The sequence below is a fragment of the Manacus candei genome, unplaced genomic scaffold (assembly GCF_025592945.1).
Source record: "Manacus candei isolate 608988 ecotype Guabito, Panama unplaced genomic scaffold, ASM2559294v1 h1tg000002l, whole genome shotgun sequence".
In the NCBI taxonomy this organism is placed as follows: domain Eukaryota; kingdom Metazoa; phylum Chordata; class Aves; order Passeriformes; family Pipridae; genus Manacus; species Manacus candei.
The window spans coordinates 344,851-358,401 of record NW_026138050.1 but is presented as its reverse complement, the minus strand read 5'-3'; the positions used below and the strand labels follow the sequence as shown (position 1 = coordinate 358,401).

The following is a 13,551-nucleotide window of genomic DNA, read 5'->3' as shown; positions in this document are numbered from 1 at the left end:
GGAACTCTGTCAACCAGGCTCCTCAGCAGGTCAGTCTGCCCTCTGGCTGTCCAAGGAGGCAGCTCTACTGACCACTCTTACTCCTCCGAGAACCCAAATGCTATCATTTTGGGTTTGCTGTGCCCCAGATGGGCTCTGATCACATGGTGGTATCAGACCCTGCTGCTCACTGCTGTTCCCGTTCCTCTGTGCAGCAGCTCTGCATTCTGCACCTGCGTCAGCAAACACAGGACCCAGAGTGTCAGCGAGGAGCTCTGCCATCACCTCTCATACCCTGGGACCAGGAGGGCAGCAGTGTGGGGATCAGTCAGCTGGGCAGGTTGCAACACCACAGTGACCCGTTCCAGCTCTGTCAGCAGGAATAACCCTGCCCTCGGCCGCTGCCTCCCTGTGCACTGGTGCCTGTGACCTTGGGCCCTGCAGCGCCCTGTGCCAACAGCCTGTGACATCCTACTCAGTCCAGGCAGAAACAAATAAACAAACTGATGCTGTCACCTCCCAGCTTTCCTGGGACACCGTACTTGGGGTTTTTTGGTTTTGCTGACCTCAGAAACTTTCCCTCTATGAGTCATTTGCTGGGAAATAAATCTGATTAGAAAATTCTTGATTCCTTTTAAGATGCTCTTCTGACTCCAGGTACAAGACTGGAAATCAGAAGAAATAGTTTGAGGGTCACATCACTACTACTTTATACCACCAACAGGGATGTTTTGAAATTTTTAGTTGTAACGCAAGGTCTGATACCAAATATCAGCACTTGCCCATATGCACCCTGTGGAAGGAGAGAGGCTGCCAGATTTACCTACATGTTAACAGGAATTTCTGCTCTCACTCCTGCTGCCCCATTGTCCCCACAGGGCCCAGAGGGAGGGTCACTGTGTGCGCAGTCTCCAACAAAATTGGAATTGAGGTAACTGGGATTATTACACCACCACATTTGTGACTAAAGTCATTATGTGCAGAGACATACTGGTAGCTGAAGGACAGAATTAATATAGTAAGTAATCCTCTCCCTTTAGCAATATCTTTCTGCATGAAATAATGGTTTAATGTCTAACTTTTCCTGGCACACGCATTTCCTCATAACAAACACTTATATGAGATGCAGCTATTTATATTTCAAGGCAAAAAGCATGGAGTGTAATGGACTCTACTCTGACTATCTGCCCATGAAGAAATTTCACTATATCATGGGAAACGAGGAAAAACATTTTATTTGGAGGCAATTTCTTTCTGTTTAAGCCGTTCTTATCTTCTTGCCTCCTTCTCTATCAGAAGAAGGGATATTTGCTGTCTCTGAGTCACCTCTCCTGCTTGTGGGACATCTGTGCTACCCAGGACCCCCTGCCCAGCAGGGACCCTCTGGCAGCTCCTGAGCACCCCTCACAGCAGGGGAACAGCCCTCTCCAGGGGGTTTCCTACTGCCTCCAAAGCGGTGGGGGGGGGTGTCAGCTCCAGCAGTGTGAGCCAGCCCAGGGGCAGCGAACTGTTCTCCATGACTGCACTGCCCGGCCCTGGCAGCCCCCGCTGCTCTGACCCTAGTGAGGAGCTCCCGGCTCCGCTGCACTCTTCACCTCCCACAAGGCTAAATCCAGAGAGCTGCACAGTGGGGAAACTTGCCTCCAGGGTGTTGCTGCCTGTACTCACCAAGGCAGATCCCACAAATATCCACACTGTGCACGAGCAATGACGTTTCCCTGGCAGTGACGCTGCTTAGTGAACTGATCCAGATGATGCAGGAAATGTCTGTGTAATGAAGGCAAACGGCACATCTGGCAATTTTCCACCCAACTGACAGAGATAAACAGTTATAAATATACCCTGTTAATAGTGTAAGCATCCTTCAAAGCTTGTTTGGAGAGGCTGCGGGGTCAGTGTGCAGCAAGGGCTGGTGCTGCAGCCAGGCACCTGAGCGGCAGGTCCAGCAGAGCCACAGGTAAAGCAGAGCCACCAGGTACGGCAGAGCCACCAGGCCTGCAGCCCTTGCTAGCAAAATCAAATGTGGCAGTGGCAGAGGGAGACACTTCCCAGGGAGAGAGAAGGGTTTGGGAAGCTCTAAGTGCAGCTGGCAGCACTGCCAGGCAGTGGCATCGCCCTGTCAGGTGCTGGCTGAGCCGCACTCCCCCAGCCACAGTGCCAGCTTGGTCAGCAGGTGCTCCAGTGTTCCCACCCCAGGGACCGACATCTGTCCCCCTCCCCAGGGACCCTGTGCAGCACCCAGCTGTTCTCAGCTGGGATTCAGCCCTAGTTCAATGAGGGGAAGAAAATGGCTGGGTTTTGCCTGGATCTAAGAAAGTTACTGCAGGAGAAGTTGCAGTTAATGAAAGGAGTGAAGAATAAGCAAGTCACGAGGGTGGCCTCACCTCTTGAAGGATTTTGTCTGAGAAGAATAAGCTGAGAGCAAATCTTCTGACAAATTCAGCTTTTTCCAGGGAATCATAACATTCACATGACATGTGAAGCCACAGGACTGGATGCTGTGCCTGCATCGGAAACCTCTCCCTGTCCAGTGCTGTGGTGGAGGATGGAAAAGTGCTCCATTTCCTCAGTGTTCCCAATTCACCTGGGAGAAGTGTCTCATCACAGTTAATTCCTGCTAATTTAATCTCATTTCTCAACACTGTGGCTGGCTGTTCCTCCCCATCCCATGGTTTCAGAGGCTGGAGCGACTGGCCAGTGGCAGGAGCTGCTCACAGCAGATGATCTCCTTGGAGCGGGGCGAATGATTTACCGTGCTTTGCCCAAGCACTGATAGTTGTGGCTGCCCTGTGGGCTGACCTGTTTGTCCAGCAGACATTTACTGCCTAGCAAAGGTTTACTGCTCAGAATTTTTTTTTCTTAAAAACCCACTGCAACCCTTCAGGCAACTGTACCACTTCTTAGTCCCAAGCACTGGCACCAGCACGGCCCTGCCTGGCATGAGACCAGGCTGCGCAGACACTTCATTAGTGACTGTGCTAAGAGGCTGTGATTTGACCACTTTCCAGTTCTCACAATCTGCCAGAGTTCACAACAGAGGAGGGTCCTGCTGAGAGGGGCTTCACAGGTTCTGGAGAGCTGCAGCTCCCAAGTTGGAGAGCAGGCACAGCAGCAAGAACTCAGGCTTATCCCTGTGGTCTGGGGCCATCTCTGTGTCTCTGTAAGACAGAAAAATGGTTTAACTAACATTTTCTTTTAGCAGGAGTTAACAATAAAATTGTAAGCCTGATGTTTTCCTTCCAGATATGACTACTTATGACTACTTATATGGCAAAGTTGATTTGTAAGATTTACGGTATGAGAATTACTCTCAGAAAGTGAAAAACCAAACCCAAGCCAGTGCTCCCAGAGACATATGCTAGAAATCCTCTAATGTCCTGAGAACTATGAGTTTCAACCCCATTCTGTTGGGGAAAACATCTTTCCATGTAACTCAAAGGGAATGGCGTATGCTACCAGCATGTCCATCTGTCTTGCTCTGTTCGCGGCAGCAGAGCTCTCAGAGCAGCCAGTCAGCCCTTGGTCCTGTCAAAACTGCAGCATTCACTATATTATTTTAAACACAGAAAACAAGAGCTCACAGCAATGTGAGCTGGAGCCCTGACCATGCACACATTGCTTGGGCACTCTCGAGGGTGCTGGGCACACAGCAACACTCCACAACGGAGAGGGAACTGTGGTGCCCCAAATTCTGCAACACAGGAGACTCTTCCTCCTGCGCCATGGAGTGAACCTGCACCTGGAGCACCTGCATGGAGCTGACCTGCTCCTTCGGGGGGGAGGTTACACATAGAGCCGCGGATTGCTGATGGCACTGGCCACATGGCTGCCAGTCCAGTGTGGTGCAGCCTGGTCAGAGATGGTGCTCACAGCCTGGCAGCCTGGCTAGGGGCCATTTACACCATGGGCTACAAATAAAATGCTGTTGCCACATTTCACCATTACCAGGCACACATCTGCTGCCAGAGCCTTCTCAGTGCCACCAAGGAATCCAGCTCTCTCCGTGGGCACAGCTGCTGGGACTCAGCCCACACAGCAGCTACAGCTTCTCTGCTATTCACCATCTTGTTACGTATTTAATGAGTTCATGTAACTTTTTGTTAAGCAGTGAGTAAATGTTTTCCAGGGAAGCCAATTCCAGCACATACTCCGTATGTAGGTTGGATGTTATGGAACAGTGGCTCTGTTGAATGCATTAGCATACAGCACTTCACTTACTCACCTAATCTGCATATTTTGCCCTGAGGACGAAGGAAGCCTTCAGGTGCTCGAAAGCTCAGGTAGCCGTGGCTTCAGCCCCAAGGCAGGTGGGCACAGACAGGTGTGGGGCAGAGTTCTGTGGCTGCCCCATAGCACGGATCTGCCGCTGGCCAAGGGGTCCCTGCCTGACCCTGTTCTCCAGCCAAACCACACTGGGACGTGCACAAGACAGTGCTACCTCCTGCCAGAACTAGCATTCACCCCTTCCCTGACCTGTGCCCAGGGCAGGGCTGCCTGGGCAAGGGAATAGTGCCAGTCCATGTCCCACTGCCCCAGACCCCCATGGCAAGGACAAGCACAGCTGTTCTGCAGCTCCCTCCTGGGCTGTACTCACAGAACACACACACACGCTTCTGGGATCCAGGCATTTTTTCATCTTGGCACAGAATTCTTCCAGAGATGATTATTTGAAAGATGAGTCACCAAATACAATAGCAAAGACACATCCTTGACTTACTGGCAGAGAAGGGATGTGACCAGCATTAAGTCTCCATGCAATGTCTCCATCACACAGTGTCTGGCGTTTATTCTAAACAGCTCTCAGTCTTGAACAGAACTATTTTTTCACATCAGAAATCCAGCTACTTTCCCATAAGAAATGTTCCTTAATGAAAGGAAAACCAGACAGTGTTCATGGATGTAAAAATCATTACAGCACATCTCTGTGTTCTCTGCAGCTGCTGCTTGTTACAGCCTGTTTGCAGGACACACACACACACACACGGAGATACACATCAGCACCCCTGCACTGCGGGTAGGGAGGTTGTGCCCCTCGAGAGGGGCATAACCATAAGAATCCCCTTGTACAAGAAGTCACATGGAAAAGCCAAGGGGAAATGGGTACCAGTTCCTCCCAGGGTGGGTCCATTTAGACACAAGAGGAAAATTTTTCACAATGAGAACACTCAGAATAATCTCCCCAGGGAAGCAGCCCCTGCTCTGCCTCTCCTGTGGGGGGCTGGAGGGCAGAGCCCACAGCAGAAGCCCCTTCTGTTGGCTGGGGGAGGGCTGGGATGAGCACGGGCACTCCCCAGAGTGGGGGCTGGGTTCTGTGCTTGCCCCTCAGCTGAGCAGGGGCTGCTGTCTTGTAGCCTACTCCAACTCAACAGTGTGTCCTGACCTTGATGATGTTGGTTTAACTAGGATATGAAATGCAAATATAGCCTAAGCTCAGTAATTCTGGCACCCAGCAGAGAGCCTGAAGGGTGGAACACATCCCAGAAGGGTCAGCAAGAGCAGGAAAAATTATATAGAGCAAATAAACAGAATAAAAGGCTTCTCACTTCTCCTGGCGCAGAGGGCTGTGGCTCCAGGGGATGTAGGAGATTGTGCTGCTCTGAGGCTTATCCTCAGGGACAGGCTGCTGATCAGGAGACAGAGGAAAGGCGAAGGGCAAGGAGACAATTTGTTTTTAAATAACTGCAAGCCAGGAGGGAGTCACCCTCATTCTGCTCCTTGGCTGACTCTGTGTCACCCATCACCCCACCCCACAGCCAGGGCAGTCACCCCAGGGATTTCCCTGGATCTGGGGCCAGACCTTCGGAGAGGGTTTAATGTGCAATCAGGCTGGGGAAGGGGGACATCCTGGGGGGCAGGGCAGGCCCCATCAAACTTCCCTCCCCTGCTTAGAGGAGCTGCTCTCGCCAGCCTTGTGGGGAGCTGAATATACCCTGAGCTACAGCTGCCAGGCACTCAAAAAGTTTGACCATGTTAAAATACCTATTTTCAAATCAGGGTGAGGTTTGCACATTTTCAGTAATCTTAAGCACCCCAAATGCTGATCCTGGCTCTGCCTCTCCCGAGCAGAGCAGCTCACAAACCAGTGGAAGGGTGACAGCCCAGCGTGTTTTGGCCCCAGGGGGACGGAGGGACCCTGCACTGCCAGCTCTGAGCTGGCTTTGCCCGGCAGTCATCACGGCCTCAGCACCCTCAGCATCCCACTGCTGTGCACCTCGGAGCAACCCACGAGCAGCAGGCCAAGGGACACAGACCTGCAGCACCCTCGGGCCCACCAACGCTGGGACTCCCTGGGGAAAGGACAGAGGGGACACGTTTGGGTTCAGACGTGGCTGAGCTGACATGAGGGGTGTGCCGGGGACGCCACGGGCAGAGCCAGAGGCAGGGAGGGCACTGGCAGAGGTGAAGCCACGGGCTGATGTTCCTGGATGCTGCGGGGCAGCCCCACGACCCACTGGACACGGGAAGCACGGCAGGGCCGGAGGTTCGAGACGAGGGGAGCTCCCTCATTTAGGCATCTGCAGTGATGACTTATTAAAAATTTAAAACACAAATTACAACATTTACTGGGGAAGAATCACTTTCCTACCAATTACAGTTAATAGGGTAAAATTAATGTACCAATTAATATGGGTGCTTTTAAACTCGGTCTAATATGTTAAATACTGTTCCTATCTCTGTAAATGCAGCAAAATAAGGTGATGATCAGGATAGGAGCTAATAAAGTTTTGCTTCTCTGTATTTAAACTATTTGGCATCACTGACTTAAGGCACAGGAAAAAGGAGATTATTTAACATTTTAAGGTTTGTAAGACCCATAAATCATTTCATACATGCCATATTTGTTGAAAAGGATAGAATACATTCAATTTTACAGTATATTAAACTTCATCTAATTTGAACGTAAGAACAGACCAGCAAAATAAATGACCAATTTCTGAAGCAGAAATTACCATTTGGCTGCTGCCATTATGAAGCTGCTGGTATTTTATCATGTTCTTAACATAATATTGCTTGTCTATTGATGCATAGTTATAGTGCTAGCCCAAATTGGAAGGCGGTGAAAGAGGACAGTGCAGAGTTTTTTTTAATAGGCATCATTTGTCAGATGTTATTTCAGAGGTCTTTGCACTGATGATAATATGCAGATTAAAGCAGAAGTAAATAGGGAAAAAAAAAGAGAGAGAGAGAGAGAGAGGAGAGAAAGAGGAAGGCAGAAAGGGAATGAGAATTTCAGCCCATTCTGGCTGCAGCAGGTAGACCAGCCCCGGTGAGGCCAGATAACAGTAATTAATCTGAGTTGAAGAGTTTTTTCTGAAACCCCACAATACTTGACAAAAGGAGGTTTCCCTCCTTGCATCCCAATGCTGCAGGGGCTGCAGGGACAGAAGGAGCACTGAGTCCCAAGGCAGGACCAGGGACAGAGTTCCCCCTACCCGGCATCGTCCCCCTCCTGTCTCCCCTTGCACCAGACACCTGAGCACAAATAAAAATTATGTTTAGTTTGCAAAATAGGAGGAAGGTATCTCCATCCTCTAGAGTTCATTGTTCTGCTAGACTTGGTATTATAGTGGCAATATATTACAGAGAAGAAAAATCAGCTGGCTGCTGCCTCCAGCATGACAATGGAAACCGCAAACACGTTGGAGCTGCAGCTGCCTGGAGAGGACCTGCCAGGGCTCTGCAGGCAGCTGGGGCACCAGGAAGGGTGCTCATGGTGAAGGAGTCCCACGTGCACAGCATCTCACAGGGCACAGCATGCCATGGGACAAAGGGACAACTCCAGTGCAGCAGGGACAACCACACTCCAAGACAGGGCCGGTAGTCGGGACCCAGCACCCTTAGTCCCTCCTGCTGCTCCTCAGCCACCTCAAACTCTTCAGGCAGCAGATGCTCTGCCAGGGCAGGACACCATCCCAGGGCAGGGCATGACCCCCAGGATAGGGCACTTCCCAGAGCAAGGCACTCCACCGGCAATGGGATCAGCAGCACCACTGACCCCAGCACCTGCCCCAGTGCTGCCCATGGGCACAGCTGCAGAGCTGAAACATCCTCCTACCAGATCCACCCAAACAGAAATGCCAAGATGATTCATTTGTATTAAGGGCAATCATCCTGTCCCCTAACCCCCCCCACTCCCTTGGTGAAGGGCTTTTGCTTCCTGCAGGCTGCCAGGAGAGAGGGCAAAGTGTGGGGGCAGCAGGGGCACTGTGGGCAGCAGCACAGACCAGTGCTCCCCGCTGGCACCTAATGAGAACCCCCCAAGCCTGGGTCTGCTTAAACCAAATGAATTGCTCAGACATTAGAGCTGGAATTGGGTTCCGTGCCTGCAAATCTGCACAGGGATATACTGTGCTTTAACATAGATTTCAATTACTTCCCAACCTTCAGCATGATGATGCGACATTATGCTCCACTGTCAGGGTTTGCCAGCATGCTCCCACTTTTATTTCTCCTGTTAAATATAGTCTTTGCTGCGCTTCATTGATCTCTGAGCATATTCTGCTGTTTACAACTTTGATAATCTTTGTGTAATCTTCAGGGGTAATTGAATTCCGACAAACATAGCTGAATTTTAAGCACCACACAGATTTCAGTACGCTGAAGAGCCATGATATGAAAGTCAAACCTGAAGACAGGGAGCAGCGCTTGCTCTTGGCTTCTGTCCGGAACATCAGAAGTTGAATCAGGCCCAGAGCCCAGGGACATTGAGAGCAAGTTAGAAGACATGGCTGGGGTGGGACCAGATCTATCCCAGAGCTTAATCCCAAGTAGCAAATACCATGTCATTTAATGATTTTTTTAATATACGTCCCCAGAACTCTTCTGCACTTGCACAAAGTCCCAGGGAATCCCACTGGGTCTCACTCCGCTAGGATGGGATACAGTCAGCAGCTACCAATCTTCACTAAATACCTCAGGACTTGCCCTCGTACAGATAAATTATTGTTTTTATGGGCATATTTTGTGAATTAGACAAGGGGGAAAACATTGCAGTTGGATTTTGATGTAGAAGTTTTTTGCAGAGCCCATGGGGCACACGCAGAGCGCTTCCATAATCATTATTGTTATTTATTATTTGCCAGCACCAGGAACGTGCCCAGGCCAGCGCAGTCCAGGTGAAATGTAGCTGCTGGGGCAGCACCACACTCCCAGAGCCCACAGACCCCAGGCACCCCCCCAGCCTTCCCCTCGCCAGGACATCAGTTCCATGTCCCCTGCCACAGCAGCACCCGTCCCTCCTCTCTCTCCGCTGACCCCCAGCACTGCAGTCAGGCACAGCCTCCCTTTTCCTGGCTGGAAAAACAGATGTCTTGCTTAAGGACATCAGATTTTTGATGCATTTCCTACAAACTTTAATTTCCCAAACCATCCTCGCTCAGGATGCAGGGGGACTGCTCAAGCACACTATAAATTAGTATGCCAGCAGAGCTGCTCGTGGAAGGGGGATAAGCTCAGCCAGACAAGAAGGAGCCTCCAGAAATCTCAGTGCTGGAAGGGAAAACTCGCTGCTCTCCCGCTGTTTGTGCTGGAGCTCTGTGTCTTCGGTTTATTGCAGCAGCAGCACACAACAGCCTCGGCACATCAAAGATTTTCTGCCAAAGGGTCTGAGCTGCACGGAGGGTCCCCATGCAATCGAAAGAAAAGGAATTAAAGGGTTGTCTGGCCTGAGAAAAGGGATATTGAATCTAATCCGAGCTGGTGTAATTTGGAAATCCAACTGCAGTTGTCCATCAGCAAAGGCAGCCACTGGCGAGGGAGGTTGTAGAAGACCAGAGTCCCCAGAATCAGGGCAGTGAAGGCTTAGTCCCACAGGACCACCAGGAGTCCCTGGGAGCCCCAGGATGGTGCAAAGCTTCTGTGCCCTGTCACAAGCCACAACCTTTTCCAGGAGTTTTTACACAGCCAAGGGAAACATGTGCAGGACACGTTGCTGTGAGTCAGAAAGGAGAAGCAGAAGGGAAGAGGCTTCAGCATGAGCCCTCCCCACCTTTGCTGTCTGCCCCAGCAGATGTAGGGAGGGAAATGCCAGCTTCTCTCACAGCCAACCCAGCTCATCCTGTATGGAACTGACACCCCATCCCCCATAGAAGAGCACAGCTTCCCCTATACCTCCTGCTTTGGAGGTTTTCCAGGAGAGACCAGACACCAATTACAATTGATTTAGCAATTTCTGCAAGGATTTAACTTGGGCTCAGACACCTCCTCATAGTTCATTTGACATGGGTCATTGCACCAATATTTTACCTAAAGCAAGACAGAGTTCTTTAAGGTCCTGGATAGACCCAGTGACCCAACTGAGGTCCGAGTCCTCTGTCATATGACCCTCAGCTAAAGGCTCCTGCAAACTGCTTCCCACCCCATTTTCCCCACTGGCAGGAGCCTCGAAGGGCTTGTCAGGATTTCAGATGCCAGACATCCTTTACTTTACACCCAGGGTCTGGCAGTAAGGAAGTAGCCCAAGACTGGTTGCAAAGTCCAGTGAAGAGCTGCTCCCTGAGCTGGGGTGCTGGTCATGAGGCTTCTCGCTCAGGACAGTGTCAGCTCAGCTGCCCACCATCGACTGCCCACCAGTGTGCAGGGAATCACAAGGTGGGGGCAAGTGGTAAGGAGACGTGAAGGTGCATCAGGGCTACAGGACATTCCCTGTCCTCAACCCTGCAGCTGGCCCCTGGAACCTCCATGGGTGAGGAAAAGAGGGCAGAGAAACAGAGAGATGGATTCGGGCTCGGTTGTATCTCCTGCAGGACGGGGAGACCCTGATGGAGCCCCAGGGCTGGCCTTGCCCTGGTGGAGATGTGGGGAGCAGGCTGCAGATGACACCTCCCTGCAGCACAGTGCTGAGCATCCCCCAGCTGGAGAGCTGGAGCAGCACTGCTCACAGCCATTGGCTCCCCACATGGGCTTTATTTCCTGAATTAAAGAGCAGAATTATAATGAGACTTGACGTTACATTCCATAAATAGTCAAGCTAATCAGTGACCAAACCTGTAATTGATTCTTTTGCTGGTTCAATACTTAATACTACATGTTAAGCAATAGGATTTTACAATTTGCTTTCACTTCACTTACAGAGAATTAAGCAATAAAAATCCATTCTGAGCACAAGCAGCAGGAAGGGAGCGACAGCTGCTAATACGTGAACAAGCCAATAAAGTGGCTCAACACTTGCATCGATATCTTGTTTTTCAAACTATCTACCCCTGTTTGATAGGGAATCCTGGTTAACATATGCAAGAGCAGTGTGAAACCCCATGGGAGGTAACGCCAAGGCAGGGAATGCCATGGACAAGGTGCAGGTGGCAGCGGATCACTGGCAGTTCCAGGGGGCTGGAGAGCCTGCAGAGCAGGTCACACCGAGGGGACCCCCTGGCCACAGGGCACTCAGGGGGCTCAGCCCAGCAGAGGAGCCCACCCCACTGAGACACAACTATGCCCCAGGTGCAGGTGTGTTGGATCAGAGGGAGCCACCAGCTCCCTGCACTGGGAGCAGAGCTCCTGTCAGCCACAGGTCCTGGCCACTCTGCACAGGAGGAAGCACCAGAGGGGACAGCATGGTTGAAAAATGCTGCTTTTTAGAAAAGGTTGTTTGTTTTCAAATTTCCTGCACTATTTGCTTGATTTTATTCAAGGCAAAATTCAGACTGAGGAAACGGCTCCCACAGCCATTTCCACAGACAGGTACCAGAACTCAGCTTCAAACCATCGTGTTTTAAAATGCACAATCACCCACATTCCTCTTAGCCCACTTTGCCCACTTTTCCTCCTTGGGGCTCTTCTTGTGTTTCAGCACAAGTCAAGTCCTTTTCTGGGAGCTGCATGTGCTTCTGCTGAGTGTTTAACCTGCAGCAGCAACAGCAGAGCCAGCAGTAGCAGATCTCACATATTCCCATTAAGGCAACACTGTCATATCCTGACCTTCAGCAAAAAAACCCACCTTTCTTGCCATGACTTGCTGAGCTCAGTGGTGGGGGGGGCATAGGGGGTGCAGCACACTCCCCAGCTCGTATTACCTTTGCCAGTGCCTCGGCCAGGTCCTGTGCAGCGTGGAGGGAGAGGTGCTCTGGAAACACAATTATCATTGCGAGGGTAGGGCTGTGCTCTGGGTCTCTGAGGGGGTTCAGTTTCCTGATGTGATGATTCAGGGAATCTGCAGAGGCACATTTTATGAATTCCACTGAAGCTGGGGAACTGCTGCATTAGGCAAACACCTCAATGATTGTCAAGTCAGCCCCGTGCTGTCAGAGCTGCTCTACATTGCCCAGGCCAGAGACAGCATATGCTCATCACCAGCCTGCACATCCTCTGCAGCTTCCAGCACTAGCCCTGCACATCTCCCCCAGAGCCCTTTTCCTGGGATCTCTTCCAGGGCACCTGTCAAACACGTAGGGAGATGCTGCAAAGGAACCTCCTGAGCTGAAGTGAGCACCCAATGCCCAGCTGCTGCCTGGCCACCAGCCCCTGACTGCACAAGCCAAGCCAGCACAAGCACCACACAGCTGCTCTTCAGGGAAGCAAAAGCCAAACCAGCAGAGTCAGATTAGGACCAAATCTGCCCCAGACATGCCTCACAGCCCTGCAGAATCTCCCCCCAGCATACCTGAGCCAGGTACATCATGCTGTATAGTTGAAATGCTGAAACGTGGCAAGGAAACAGATCTACTGCCCCAGAAAAAAGCTTCTGAATTAAAACTTTCAATAATAGCAAATCTCAGTTTTAATAGTGCAGATTGATGCTGCCAAGAGACATGGCAAACAAAATCAAATTTCAGCGGGCTGGAGGAGAACATAGGAAAGTCAAACCCCATCATGAGGCACAGTGCTGAGCTGGGGGACCTATGGCTGCAGGGAGCCCCGAGGTGGGTGAGCAGGTACAGGGTGATGGCACAGAGGAGTCCCAGGGAGTCACTGTCACCGCTGTCAGACTGCAGGCAGCACTGCTGGGTACTGGAATTATATCTTCAAAATATACCTGGCTAAAGAATTCACGTCTGACAGCTTCAAGTTTTAGACAATTTGTACAGCACTAGAATGTGTCTGAACACTTGTCACTGCAGATTTGTACAGGGAGCTGTGGTCACACACCGGGCATGCCCTGCATCTGTTACAGGTGCATCCATCACCTCCTGCAGGCACCACATGGAAATCACTGAGTACCCAAGCAATGTGCTGCTGCCACCTCTGCAGTGAGGACACCTGGTCCCAGCACCCCATGCACATTCCTGCACCTCCACGGCCCCACTCCAGCTGTGCTCCACTGCTCACAAGGCAGGAAAACCACAACTTTGGTTGCAAGGCTTCTGCTGTCTCCTGGGGAAGCAGAAGAAGCAACTGGGAATGCAGATGACTGTGCAGACAGGAGGAAGGCAATAGCTGTCTGTGCAGAGCCAGGAGATCTCAACAGCACACAAAATCATGATCTCAGGTCCATCCTGGCGGACACTTGGGGACTTGGTGCTGCTTCAGGTCCATCCTTTTCTGCCCAGGCTGGGAGCAAGAGCAGAACCCCCAGGTGCTGGTATCAGGAGAGGAAGGCACCCCACATCAGCCAGCCAGGACCTGGAGAGCTGCAAT

General features: G+C 51.1%; 1 long non-coding RNA gene across 1 annotated transcript in view; it reads right to left on the bottom strand.

Annotated features, from left to right (window-relative positions):
* Nucleotides 1-1,655: 1,655 nt before the first annotated feature.
* Nucleotides 1,656-13,551, bottom strand: part of LOC127472951 (uncharacterized) — a 142,982-nt gene continuing 131,086 nt past the window's right edge. The window contains exon 4 of the long non-coding RNA XR_007905221.1: nucleotides 1,656-3,137. This is a non-coding gene — a long non-coding RNA (uncharacterized LOC127472951). The remainder of the gene's footprint in view (nucleotides 3,138-13,551) is intronic.